The sequence below is a fragment of the Petromyzon marinus genome, chromosome 51 (assembly GCF_048934315.1).
Source record: "Petromyzon marinus isolate PM22_M1 ecotype Great Lakes invasive population chromosome 51, UKy_Petmar_22M1.pri1.0, whole genome shotgun sequence".
Classification (NCBI taxonomy): domain Eukaryota; kingdom Metazoa; phylum Chordata; class Hyperoartia; order Petromyzontiformes; family Petromyzontidae; genus Petromyzon; species Petromyzon marinus.
In genome coordinates, this window is record NC_133717.1 from 3181455 (window position 1) to 3196143 (window position 14689).

At 44.4% G+C, this 14689-nt stretch overlaps 1 protein-coding gene and 1 long non-coding RNA gene across 2 annotated transcripts in view; one reads left to right on the forward strand and one right to left on the reverse strand.

Moving 5' to 3' along the window:
- The window catches only part of LOC116953342 (cubilin-like), a 584401-nt gene that overhangs the window by 467932 nt on the left and 101780 nt on the right, over window positions 1–14689 (forward strand). The window lies entirely within an intron of this gene.
- On the reverse strand, window positions 7124–10554 carry LOC142931219 (uncharacterized). Its single transcript, XR_012947226.1, has 2 exons — window positions 10381–10554; window positions 7124–9332 (listed from the first exon to the last, which is right to left on the reverse strand). It is a non-coding gene; the product is annotated as an uncharacterized LOC142931219 (long non-coding RNA).

Sequence of the window (14689 nt, forward strand, 5' to 3'; positions counted from 1 at the left end):
GCAGAGTGGGGAACGTGGGGAACGTTGTCGGCGTGGTCCACCTCTTCCTTGCTCCCCACCACCAATGCTGACAGTGCACATGCGGGACCCAATCGACTCCCCATCAACGGAGCATCGCACTCTCAGGGGGCTCCGGGACCTGTGTCGTGGGGCCGCAGGCTTGGTCGCTGTCCGCTTGTCAGGGTCTGCACATACAAGAGGGGGGTGTGGGGGTGCGGGGCACAAGAGTCTCAGTTTGGAGGTAAGAATGCGTGGATCAGGGGCACCCCAGTGGCTCGATGTTAACTACCTCGCCTGTGATAGAGGATATCGTGGGTTTGATCCCAACCCTGATGCCTGCATATTTGAAGTTTGCACGTTCTCCCCGTGGCCACGTGAATTGTTCTCCGGGTCCTCCGATTTTTCCCTCCACATGTAGAATCAATTTGCGTTTCGATTATTTGGCTGTTATACATTACCACACGCCGATAAGCCAATTCTTTGAGATATCATTTGTGGCCAGGTCGAAAAAGAGCTTTATTGCTCAGTGGGCTTCAGTTTAGAATTTACACGAAGGAATTCATGGTGGCGCAGAGACGCAATTAACTGTGTGTGGGGGGGGGGGGGGAGAGTGAGAGAAGGGCTCGTGAAGATGGAAGGCGGCAGGATTGCAGCTGGGCAGGAGGAGGCAGGGAATTGGCTGAGGACTGGAGGGGAGAGATTTCGCAGGAAAGGAGGAACCGTTTGGAAGGTTTGAGAAAGATAATATATCAAGGGGGTGGTGCAGATGCGACCTCAGGTACGGGCACAGACCGCCTCGCCTCATATCTCTACTCCACATACTCTCCGAACTTTCCCGTCTCATCTCACTCTATTCCACACTCTCCTACCTCACCAAATTTCTATTCCATTCCACTCTCCTAACTCTCCCGTCTCTACTCCACACACTCTCCAAACTCTCCCATCTCATCTATCTCCTCCACACACTCTCTGAACTTTCCTGTTTCACCTCTCTACTCCACTCACCTCCAAAAACCACCGTCCGCATGCACAGATTGTGCTTGTGGTCCATCTCCATCGACCGCTGTCGCTTGGCAGCGCTCTCCTCCTCCTCCGGGTCACGACCTCCTCGCTTGCGGCGCCGACCCCCTGCGCAGCAGCACCCAGAGATGTACCACCACTGCGTCTCACTCTACCTATCACTTAGAGGTACCATCGCGTCTCCCTCTCTATCCATCACTTAGAGGTTCCACCACCGCCTCTTCCTATACCCATCAGTGAGAGGTACCACCACGTCTTCCTCTCCCCATCACTGAGAGGAGCCACCACCGCGTCTCCCTCTACCAATCACTGAGTGGTACCACCAAGTCTTCCTCTACCCATCACTGTGCCCCCCACACAGCTACCCCCCCCCCCCCATTCTCTCGCTTGTGCTATGGGGCCGTCCATAAATGACGTCAAGCGATTTTGGACGATTTTAGACCCCCCCCCCCCTCGTCACAAAAAGTCAGACCTCCCCTCAAATATGATGCAACAAAACTCTGCCCCCCCCCCCCAAATTATATTTCCATTTTGAAAATAAAACATGCTTTAATCGCTTTAAACTATTGTCATTGTAGTGCGTATTTAATGTGGCGCTGCACTCAGATGTTATAGGAGAAAACACGTATACAAAACTGAGGCTTTGGAAAGCTTAAATTTAGCATAAAATTCACTTGAAAATATTCAACGTCTAACTAAAACTGCAGATGTTCAGAATATATTGAAATTATCTTATAATCATAAAATATAAAAAGTAATTATAACTATTAAAAAAATACTTTAAACTTTGTGGTATAACAAAGCAAAATGTAGAGTACAATTATAACAATCAAATATTCATTCCACAGAATGAAAAACCCTGGTAGATACATTAGAATCAAAATGTTTCATAACAATCATTAAAACAAATTCAAAATGTAAGCTTCTCCATTCTCCCATGGAAAAGCAAAATGCTCCTTCATGGAATAAATAAAAGGAGACCTTAGTAAATTTAAATAATCAAATAGTTAATAATGAAAATTAATAAATAAAAATTTGTGTTATAACAATTCTATATTTATTTAAAGTGGCGCATTTTGATGTGACGTCACATTTCTCAAACCCACCCCCCCCCGTCACACATCATCATAGTTTCATAGTTTATTTATTTGGTATAGCCCTGTGAGCCATTCGGCTCTTGAATCGGGTGCAACCTCAACAAACAAAAAACATGAACAAGAAAACATCTTAAAGTGATTATGTGACTGTGCAAACAGAAAATCCAGGAAAAAAACTATAAAAATATTCCTGAAATAGCACCGTACACCAACGCTGTGTGCAAAAATCCCAGTGGGATGCAAGTCAAATAACAACAACAACCACAAGACAACTAAGATTAAGGCCATCAGTCTAACTCCGTACTACAATAAACAAAAACATGGCCAAAAACAAAAAAAAACGTTTTCGAAATCACCAAAATAAAAGCCATAAATGCAATGTAACAGTGATCATAGGGACTGTGACCGAATTTTTAACAATAAACTACATAAATAAATTATAACACCAAAATCTAGAGCCATATTTTAGGCCACTGAATAGCAGTGGCAGCTAGGGGTGTACAACTCTAGAGCAGTTTTGAGTGAAGATCTCATAGGTAGTGATTCAAGTTGAAGTTTATTGGCAATAGCATTCCAGACCCACATGCACATGTACAGTGCTGTCAATCCACTGCTCAATGAGGGGTGCCTCATGCCAGTTGGGTCCTGGGGCTTATCTGACCATACATCACCACTGTCTTCATTTCGGGTTGGTGAAGCTAGTGCGCAGAACTGATTCAGATACCACTCCCCACTGAGGTTAGCCACGGCTGGGAATAAAACTCAGGTCGACAGCTTGTTAGCAGTGTGCACCGGCTAAGCAGTGAACACCAGTCAACTGGACAAAGTATCATGCGTTATTCCGATCAGACACTTGCTACATAGTTTCATAATATTAGACAAGCAACTCCCATGACTGACAAGAGTGTAGTGGATTGACAACGAGCTAAATGAAAAACAGCTACTACTTAGGTTTTAGCAGTTGTTCTGTACAGCTCTGACATGTTTTGTGTTATACTGCATATTGTTTGGCATGTCTTGACGTTTCGCTCCACGTGCTTGGGATGTTCACATGGTAAAACCTGAAAACGCAGTGTAAAGCTATGAAATAGCCAACCTAGAGTTGATGAACGAATTAATATGCACGTGTGTAAGGGTGTCTCTGTGTCTGCACATGTGTACCTCCCTCCACAATTCTCCAGATAGTTCAGCAATTGGTGGGCCCAGCGTCGGGCCAAGCTAAGGCCTGAGGCTGTCTACACGCGCTGGGAGCAAGACATGGATCGTCACAAATGTCTGACCCCCCCCCCCCCCCACTAGGTGCTAGACGTCATTTATGGACGGCCCGTGTTTATTTTACACGAGTGATGAGTTGGCCGTGTGTGTGGTGTGTAATAAAGTTTATCGTGTACATATTTTACTGGACATGTTAAACAAGAGCTTCATAAAATAATAACGTTTCATAGCTCATCGGAGGACAGCACTCCAGACAGTCTCGTCCCTTCACCTGATGAAGGCCGCTTGTGTTGTGGCCGAAACGTCGTGAGAATATTATTGTGTTATTTTATTTTATCAATTTATTATTTTATTCTCATTCTACGTGACTTTACCGAAAGAACCAAAGAAGATGAATCCTTGCAGTCACGAAAGCTTTAAATCGAAATTTAAGAGCTTCATAGCTCATCGGATTTTTCCAGGCTAAAAAAACTGATTCTGATTTATTGGTGAGCGCTACGGCAGGTTGACCACACACACACAAACCTTGTGAGTTGGTCTTCATCGTAGCGCTGTTGATGTCCTTCATGAAGATGTACATCTTTATAAAGAAATAAATCCCTACAAGACGCGATGTAGAAGCAGATTGAGCTCCTCTTCGGAACCAGCGGCTTCTGTGGGGACGGTGGACTGCTGAGATTGACGTCACGTCCAACGTCTTCGCGTGACGTCACTACCGGTCACGTGGGAGGCGCGCGTCTGTCACATGACCACGAGCTGCCTGGCCGGGATATCCAGGCTGGTGGTCTCTAAACACGAACGCGTTCGTCAATCACTCTGCGGACTTAAATGGAAAATACATTACACATATAAGAGGCGAAGTTATCTTGCAGTAGCTCCTTATTTGATGAGTTATTTATTATTTATGTGGCATCACCAGGTAATATGTAGCGATATTTCTGGTGAACTCAGCTTCAAATGGGTGCCTAGTGCGGTGTCTAAACATCGCCATTGGGGAGACAAAGGCGGTCGGGCGTGGTGCTGGCCCCTTTGTACGTGCAGCCTTTTAATAGGTGCTCGCAAACAGCACTTGCCCCAAATGTAAAGGCTTTGTGTGTGTGGGGATCGGTAGTGTAGAAGGACAGGGAGAGATACAGAGTGTGTGAGAGAGGGACGGGGAGAGACACAGACAGTGACAGAGTGACAGAGAGAGACAGAGTGTGTGAAAGTGCGAGAGATGGACAGGGAGAGATGCAGAGAGAGTTAGTTTTAGAGAGACAGTAAGTGATGTAGCAGAGAGTGCGATTGACAGAATGTGTGTGTGGGAAAAAGAGAGGGACAGAGAGTGTGCAATGTGATGGAGAGTGTCTGTTGTTGAGACAGAGCGTGAGACGGAGTGAATCATTGAGAGAAAATGAGAGAGGGACAGAGAGTGTGTGTTTGCGTGAGAGGGAGTGACACAGACACAGAGAAAAAGCGTGTGTGAGAGTTTGTGAGGGAAACAAATATGGGGAGCGGTAGTGTAGCGGTTAACGCGCTGCGCTACCTGGCGACCCAAGTCCCGATTCCCGCTCACGGACAACACCAGTGACGATAATCTGAACCGGTCCAGGACTTGCCCTAGGGCGACTCAGCCTAAAACGAGTACCTGGTGGGCTGTAAACATCGCCACTAGGGAGACAAAGGCGGCCGGGCGTAGTGCTGGCCACCCACTCCCTCGTGTGGCGTGTCGGCCTTCATGGGTTCTCACTAACAGCACTTCTTCCATTAATCTGTTAAGGCTATACGGGGGATCTATGTTTGTTGTTGAGAGAAACATGAATAGTGGGGAGCGATGGGGTGCAATGGTTAGTCCGCAGCGCTATAAACCCAGCAACACGAGTTCGATTCCCGCTAACACCAGTGACGATTATCTGAACCGATCTTGGGCCTCCCCAAGGTCGACTCAGCCTCAAATGAGTACCTGGTGTGGTAAGCATCGCAACTGCGGAGACAAAGGCGGTTTGCCATGGTGCTGGCCATCCAACACCTTGTGAACTCTTCCGGCCTTCATAGGTGCTCGCTACGAATCGATGATGCCTTACCATCAGCCCCACAAACACAAAGCACCTGCCTGGGTATTTTATTTAATAAAATGCTCCATACCTGGGTAGTGTGATTATGACTAGCTCCTGTTTTGGGAGCCCATGCCTCAATACGAATCACTCGAGCAGCAGTATATTTTCATTATCTGCGTAACGCTGTGTGGAAGGAACTTGGTCTATCACTTCAAAGCTCTGGGTTTTCTCCACCACAGTTGTCACTTCACTAAGCTTGCGAAATGTGGAGCCCTCGAATGGAACATCTGTGCCGGTTTTAAACATTCAGGCTAGCCTGCCTACAATCTATCCTGGGTTTAACCAGACGATTGTGTGAGCTCACAGATCCTTCAAAGATCTGGATGCATTCCCATCATCAGAGCCCCTCTGTCAAACGAGGGCTGAGTTGTCTGGGTCATATATCCTGCATGCACATCTACGGCATGCCGAATCAGCTTCTGTTTGACTAGTTGGGTCTACACAGGTGTGGCACAGGCTCGAAATGAGATGGACTGATGTGGCACAAGACGATTTGGAACTGATTTGACTTGTTGATGGCTTGTGCCAGCAGTGTCAAGATCGGCCCCTGCGGCGGAGGTTTTGATAGAAAGTCGCGGAACTTTTTATAAGATCCCTAATCTAAAGATTTGACCAAAAGTCACACAGGCACACACATGTTATACTTTACACATTTTAAATCTTTATTCACCAGATTACTATTAAGCATACACATCGGTTTCCAAATGCTTTAGATATATTACGGATTGTTGTGGCAAATAGCATGTCGCGTCGTGTGAATCAGTTTTTAAAAAGAAGTTTAAATTTCATAAGAGCAGCTTTCAGTCTTTCACATTATGAAGGATCATTGCCATTTGCCACCCCAACTAGTAAACCATCTTACCCAATCAAATATGCCATGATTTTTGGAATACCACAAAAACAGTTAAAATGTTTTTTTTATATTTCCATAAAGTATTTTCTTCATTACATTTCCCCATAGTTTCCTTATGCACACTATGACAATGGTTTTGATATCAGGCCATTTACACAGAGGCGTCTTAAGTAACTTTAATGTGACAAGCGAATTGCATCACAAACTTGTTTTTTTTTGCAGCCTCCTTGTGCAAAACCACTCTTTTTTATGTAGTTATTAAACCAAAACTCACAAACTCATGGGCTGTGTTGACCAGGGAAGGTGAAGGTAAATCACCGATAACCTTGCCACGGACACACTCTTAGACAACCTCCATGAAGGACGTTCTCCCTGTGGAACGCATCATCTCGTCTGGATGCGCCGATCATTGCAGTGGTCCCCTAGAAGATCTATAGATCGCCTGAGTACCCCTACTGCTCAACAGCCATTGCAATTAATGTATGAGAGACGCGAGTTGATGGCACAGGTCAAAATATAACAAATAAATGCATCGTATATAGTTTAGACAGCAATTAATTTTGCTGTCATGTATAATCAGGTTGGGTCAAATATTTTAGACAGTCCATCAATTGTCCATTGTGTCAATGTTGACAGAATTAAGCAACATTGAAAAATATAAAGTTCTGTATTCATCTCCTGCCAATGCCAACAATCACCCTTCCACCTTGGTCCAGTGGTTTTTACATCATATGCATTTTTGCTCTGCCAGGCCCCATTACAGGTGTTGCAAAACCAAAATACCATGTAAACAACTATCAGAGTTGTCTGATTTGACCCAAAACCTTTGTTCATCTATTGACTTGCAAACCTTGTTACATTCTGGTGCAGTTAAAATATAGTATTCAGCGATATAAATGAACATTTTAACAACAATTTACAATGCGTTTATTTTTTACATATTGATTGCCTGCATCAATTATTTTGATTTACAGTTCCCATCATTAATATCCATGATCTATAGTATTATATCGGTGCAGGATGGTATAATAGACTACTGCATGTTCTGGTGAATCCAGTCCAAGAATTTGGTGACCCTGCTGTAAACACCTGGCTGGTAAGCCCGTGCACAGCCATAGCCCCAGCTGGTGATTCCAGAGAGGTACCAAAACCAGCGGCCGTTTGAGTCCTGGCAAACCAAGAGACCCCCAGAGTCTCCCTGCAACAGACACACACGACACCAATGTTAGAAGTTGACTGACGAACAAGGAGGCCTGATGGAGCGATGATTACAGTGATCCAGTATAAGCAATGGCATGTCATGATACCAAAGAGGGGATGTCAAAAGGCCCGATAATTAGGTTTAAATGTTCAATGCAAAGAGCAGTACAACTGAGGCCAGCTTGAAATGTTCAATGGGACTGGGATCCTGAAGGAGGACATTGTTGTTGAAGGTCGAGTTGATGTTGGCCCACCCACGCTCCTTCCAGTAAATTGGTACCAAAATGTGTTCATGAATTGATTGGAGAAGTTTGCTTTCCGAGTTCCCCCTGGTGGAACATAATTGAGCCCATAGTCGTCATGTGCTCCAGATGGTTTTTAGGCAAGAGAGTTGCATATTCTTGGTTCTTTCGGTAAAGTCACGTTGAAGGGAAACAAATAATAAAATATATAAAACAATACAATTCTCGCATATATTTTAGTTTCCCTTCAACGTGACTTCACCGAAAGAACCAAGAATATGAATCACTGCAGTCACGAAAGCTTTAAATCAAAATTGCATCTTGTTGGTTGTTATGGCAGCTCACTTGGCAGGTGTCCACCCCTCCTTCGAGGTACCCTGCACACAGCATCCTGTTGGTGATTAGAGATGGGCTATAGGCCTGCGGCCCTGGGGTGACGCACGTCTTGAAGATCTCTACTGAAGCCTCCTGAAGCTGGTCGGGTGTGCAGCCTGTTCAGGACAAGAATTCGTGTTGGAAACCGTGTTTCAGTTCCAGTTATTTATTTACTTTGGTATAGCCCTGTGAGCCATTCGGCTCTTGAATCGGGTGCAACCACAACAAACAAAAAAACAAAAACACGAACAAGAAAACATCTTAAAGTGAAGTACTATATTTCATCAAGACTTAGATTGTGGTACATTTAAATGTTAACAACATATCACCTGTATATCAGCTTAATGCCTATTTAAGATATTCCTCGAGCACCAGAGAGCTCTGCTACCCGACTGCCATCATTATTCCAAAGGATTTTTACAAAAAAATGTTTCCGAACAAAAATTTGAGCCTCCATTAAATTAAAGGAATTGTTCAGTAGAAGAGATGTGTATATTATATTTGTTTTTCATTATACAAACATTACCCCGAAATAAAATAAATGTTCAACTATCGATTATGTTTAACTTGTGCCGTCGGAAAATAACATTGCACCGATTCATACATTAAAATCACGATACATGCCTTGAATCGTGGGCATAGCAATGGATTTTTTGATATTTGTATATGTTGTACATTAGAGGTGCTACATTTAACCCAATGTAAACAACTCAAGGGTTGTAATCCTGAGTTTAAACAGAAGGGAACTGCTTTCTATGAGAAGATCGATTTTATTAGAATGTTAATCGGGTCGTGTGGAGGCTCAAAACATGACAATACTGTGGTTGCTTTGTTCTTACACCATAGACACTGAGCTATGGATACTAAATAATATCTCAAACTATGCTCTATTTAGTGGTCAAAGTATCTTCTGAAATCACGTGTTTTCCCAGGTTTGGAATATTTCACCTATGGACTTACCACCTTCAAAATTTTTCCCCAACCAGAAATGAAGCATGATTTCCCTGGGTAGGGAAACTTCTGAAAGCGAGGTGGGAGGCAAACTGGCTGTATGTAATCGATGAAGGAAACAAGTTCTGACAGCTCCATAAGAGCAATGTCATAGTCATGGCTGCTTCCGTTGTAGCGCTCGTGGATGAGGATTCTGTTGACGCTTCTGGCCACGACAGTTGAAGCGCTGAGATCGTTCTGAGAGTGCAGGCCCAGGTATACCGTCCAGGTGTTTGGGTTGTTACTAGGGGGGTAAATACACAGCCACCACAGTCAGCATAAAATAATATAGGGCATTATGTTTTTTTTTTTACCAAGGTAAGCCTCATTGAGTCTCAGGACTTTTTCAGGAGGGTCCTGCCAAGTTCTTTCGGTAGGGGTGATGACTGCTGCTCTGTATAATCTCAACTGAGTAATTGGTGTGGGTCAGTTTTACAAGTAAGCAAATTTGGACTGTGGCGCCGGCACGCATCACGATTGCAAGTGCACTTTGAAAAATCATACCTGAATGTGAAAAAAATCTGAGATGCTTCATCCCTATTCCACTTATATTCATAACTCTTTCTGCAATAAAATTCTACAAAAATATCTTCTAATGGTGTTGTGATTCATTGTGTGAGTGGGAGCAGCGGTGGTTCATTGGTTAGCACACTGCACTTACGAACCTGTTGACCCACGTTTTAATTCCCCAAGCTTGATTCCCAACCACAGATACAGTTATTCGTGACCAGTGTGGTGAGGTATGGCCGAACAACACCCCATGACCAACACGGTGTGCGAAGGCCTTCATCCCAAAAGCGGTCTGTTAAAGGGCTGCAAGTTGTGATTATCAAATTTGTCTGCTGTGTGTGTAACATTTAACACAATGCATCCTTTTAAAGTATGACAAATAAAAATAGGGTTTACCCTTTCTGGCAATAAAACAGGTGTTAAGATATTATTGGTGCTTTCTACGTGACTTTACCGAAAGAACCAAGAATATGAATCCCTGCAGTCACGAAAGCTTTAAATTAAAATTTAAGGTGTTAAGATGTTCAAACACGTTTAGCAAGGAATCAAGTTTGTATTAACCACACGTACTTGTGGTGAACATGCAAATAAACTTGCTCTGATAATAATATATGCATTGTCTTTGGCCTACACCAGAGACAGCCTTCTTTAGCACCTAGTTTCACCAGTGACAGACCAGAGAACGTCAAAAGGCGAACAGTACAAGGACAATGCACGTATCAGAGCATTTATAGCTCAGAGTAAAGTGTTCACAATACATGTGAAGCAACAGAAACGCTCACCTCTGGAAGCAATGAGCAGCACTCACAACCCAGCGGTCACTGAAGAGGGAGCCCCCACAGGTCAGTCTGTTGAAGTTGTGCAGGCTCTCTTGCCAGGGCCATTCTCAGAGCCTTGCTTCGTAGCCTCCCACGATCCGGCTGTTCACTCTGCGTTCTGCTACGGGGATCCAGCCACATTCTGAAAAACGACAAAACACAATTACTTCTATAATACAGTTTTTTTTGGGTTAGATCGCGTAAATATAGAAAAGTCTAGTCAAACCCGCCATCATTAGTACGAGTTGTCACGTAAACAGAACATGCCGATTCATCACTAGTACAGCACACCGGTGTGTTGGAGAGACAAGCCACAACATTTACAATCTGAGTATGACGTTTCGCCAGTAATTACAACTAGCTTCATCAGGCGACAGCCAGATTTGTGGAGAAGTCTAAATGTTTCGTTCCTTATATAGAGGCGTAGATGTGGTGATTACACTTCTGCGCTCTTGCGCAAAGTGGGGGAGGGGGGGGGGAGAATTATGAGTCAACGTACATCATGCATGTGCATTATGAGAGCCCTTTCATCTTGTCCTTCCTGTCCATTCTGTGTATTAAAATAGCTGTACCAACGGTAATCCCTATTGAAATATGGTGCCCTTTATTGGCATGCATTTAAATAATGTATTATTTGATTATTCTCTTCCACGCAGCACTAAGGAGGTAGCTATCTGAACGGTTACAATTATTTATAATTCTTTCAATTTCGAAAGATTCTCTAATTAGTCTTGACCAGTAGTAGCTGCTTTTGCACAGAAGTTCAACATTTTCAAAATCAATTGAGTGTCCTTGTTGGCACGCGTATTCTGCTACTGCTGACAGTTGTATTTGGGAGTATTTAATATTTCTCTGATGTTCTTTTCATCTCGTGCTGATCATTCGTCCTGTTTGCCCAACATAACATTTGCCACATGTGTGTTTGCCCAACCTAACATTTGCCAGGTATTTGACACATTAGGGCAGCTGACAGTTGTTGTATCTATAGGCCTTTTCCAAAATTGATATTAATAAAAATGCCTGAATATTTATGTATTTATTTATAAATAAATAAATAACTCCCGCTACGACAAGGGACAGCAACTGGAGATAGTAAAAAGGCCATTGAAAATAAACAAATAAATAAATAACACCCTACGTTGCAAAGGGAGGTTAGTGACTATTTGAAAAATCTCCAGATTGCCAAAGGACAATTCACCTATTTGATGTAACACAGCCGCCCGGGGTCACCAAAAGGGAAGGGGGAATTCCAGGCTTCAGGGACCCCCCCCCCCTCCGTCAGCCCGCTAAGTTGTGATGCCATGCGCACAAGCGAGTTTAAACAATTGTCCTCTTCTTTGCTATTAAAACAACGGTTAAAGTTCTGAACTCAACTACAAGGATAAGCTAACATTATCAATCCTCACACTCACTCCAATTAAAAACCAGGCCACAATCTACATCAGTGAATCATTACCCATTTATTAATTCGATACTAAATGGCCGAAGCCTCAAGAATAGTTCTGGCAGTCAAAGTTATTTTTAAGTCAAAACGAATTCTCTAACCTCAGGACATCAGGAATAAAATAAAATAAATAACTCATACATAATAGCCCAGACCCTCGGATACAGGCGAGGAGCAAAAGTTAATACAATGTTAAATCACAAATCTTGGGGACAGAAACAGATAATAATGATGCAATGTTACACCAAGGGTTATCGAGAAGGAATGAGGCGGAATGAGACGGGCTTACACAGCCAAGATAGACTGTGTTCCATAGGAAGGGGCCTCCCGGCCGCCTTTGTCTTCCGCAGAGTGGGAGAGCAGGAATTTAACACCAGAGCGAGGGAAATTTATTATCGCGGGGGCCATCTGTACACACTGCGCTGGACTTAGTGATACACACACGGACTACACCCCCCCCCCCCCCACAACGCAGAGTGGGCATCTGTTTTTTTCTCTCTCGCAAGAGACGCGGAGAGAGGAGAGAGAATTTCACATTTAAGCTCGGCAAGGGGCAGCGAGACGGCAGATCGGAAGAGGACATCAAGCCAGCTCCGAGGCATGGCCTCGAGACATTAGCAATGGGTGCTGTGTCTCGCAGAGAAGAGGGGCGAGGTGATGTTAGGTGCTGAGTTCGGCATGGACCGATAGAGTATCGCTGAAAGTTATTCCACATTGATCCTGATGTTTTGAGTCGCCTGCAGAATCGAGGATTGCGATAAGCTGTATCGTACTAAGCTATCAGAGTTGTGTAAGAGGTGTGCAAAAACAATTTTCAAGTTTTGAGAGTGAGCGACAATAGCTCTCGACAGTTCAACAAGGCACAGCTCGGCGAGCGCCAGAAGAGGGCGGCGAGCGGCCGGCTCCAAGGGGCCCCGCGATCAACTGAGGATGGCGAGGCTCGCCGAGTAGCGATGTATCAACGAGCGTGAGTTCAGAGCTGAAAGACGAAGTATCGCTCAAAGACTTTTATTTCTACATCGAATGCCAGCTCCCAGCTGCAGCGCAACCAGCCGCCTGTGAGCAAGAGTGCCAGCGAACCAGCGGCGAGCGTGATCGTGCGCATCTCCACGGAGAGAGCGCGTGCGGCGCAGCTCATCATCCAGCAGCGGAAAGAGCCCGACCAACCGCCCGTGAGCAAAAGAGTCAGCGACCAGCGGATCAGCTCAGCATCGGCCAGCGGAAGAAGACGGCGACCAACCTGAAGACCAGCCAACCAACGACGCAGAAGAATCTACAACTCGCCCAGAATGGCGAGACTCGCTGTTTAGCGACATGCTACGCCGTGCGAATGCAGCACCATCAGAAGAAGTATCGCTCGAAAAGCATTCCGCTCTGAACCTTGACACTCAAAGGTCACTGCAGTGATAGCTAAGCTGACGAGAATCCCAGCATCAGCCACCAGAGGGTGCTCATCGCCAGAGAGAGCGCCACCAAGCGACGCCAACGGCGAGCACCTTCGCCAACAGCAACAGACGAGCTGCGGGCGCCGTCTGCCGACGGATCATCGCGCCTACAGCGCACCGTGTCAACTCGTCCACCTGCTGCGGGGCCGAACTCTGGCCGACCGCGTGAAAGAAGAAAACCCCGCTGTTCGTATGATATGCACTCTGCCCCACACTGCCACCACACCACCTGGCGTCTTCTTGACGCAAAGAATTGATTCCGAACACTGGTCCACTCAACCCAATTCATATCACTCAACACACACACGAACCATTAAGAAGCCTAATCGTCAAGTACGTGAACCATCAGTGGCCGCGAAGGCGTCGCGGCTCACCGAGTGATGAGAATACGTCGTTTTAAGTACATTAATTTTTTTGTAATTTGTACTTTCAATCGCATAAATTACCAATAGATTCATCAATATAAATTAAGCCTTTGAAACCTTCGCCACGAAACTCTACGCTCACGGGGAATTGAGCGTTTAAACCGGTTTCCTTGTCAGACAAACTTGTCCACAAATTAATTAAAGTTCGGCCCAAGTTAAGGATCTCGTGGGAGAGCACGCACACCATCGCACGCCCTTACTCCAAGCCATTTATTACATTATATAATCTTGCCGATGAATCTATTTACGCATATTTGTGCCTTAGAGAATAATAATTGTTTTGACTGCCTTTTCTCATGAATATCGTCGGATGAACTTTTAAGGACTTTTTATTCGTATTTTCCGTATGCTTGTGGTACTCAGAGGAAATAATCAATTGTTCCGTTACCCAATTAACGTGATTTTTGAGGGTTGAAAAGATGGATCAATGAATGAACATCGCCTGTAGTACTGTGCTGACAATTTCAAGTACAAGAATTTGCATATTAGAGTGTTAAGGTTTTTGTTGAGAATAGAGCACATGCATGTTTTAACGACTCTCTCTATCACCAATTAAGCTTGCGTTATGCGGTGGAATTAATCATATGTGCAGTTGCCAAAGTGAAACAACGCAATCGTTGATGTTTACTGTGTTGATGCTGTGTTGAAAATTCCAAGCTCGAGAGTTCGCATGTAAAGTTAAGGTTTCGTTTAGAATAAAATTGATTAACGCAGAAGTGGTTGCGTGTTTCTTTCCTGAATTCATGCGTAATAATCTTATTTATAAGAACTGTAATCTGCGTTGCGATCTTAATTTGGAGACCTGACATAAACACGCTAATACATGCTCCGTAAATGTTACTGCGAGAATAATTGTATTACCGAGCGTTAATACGAACCTACAGTGAGGGAGTATTTGATCCCCTGCTGATTTGTACGTTTGCCCACTGACAAAGAAATGATCAGGCTATCATTTTAAT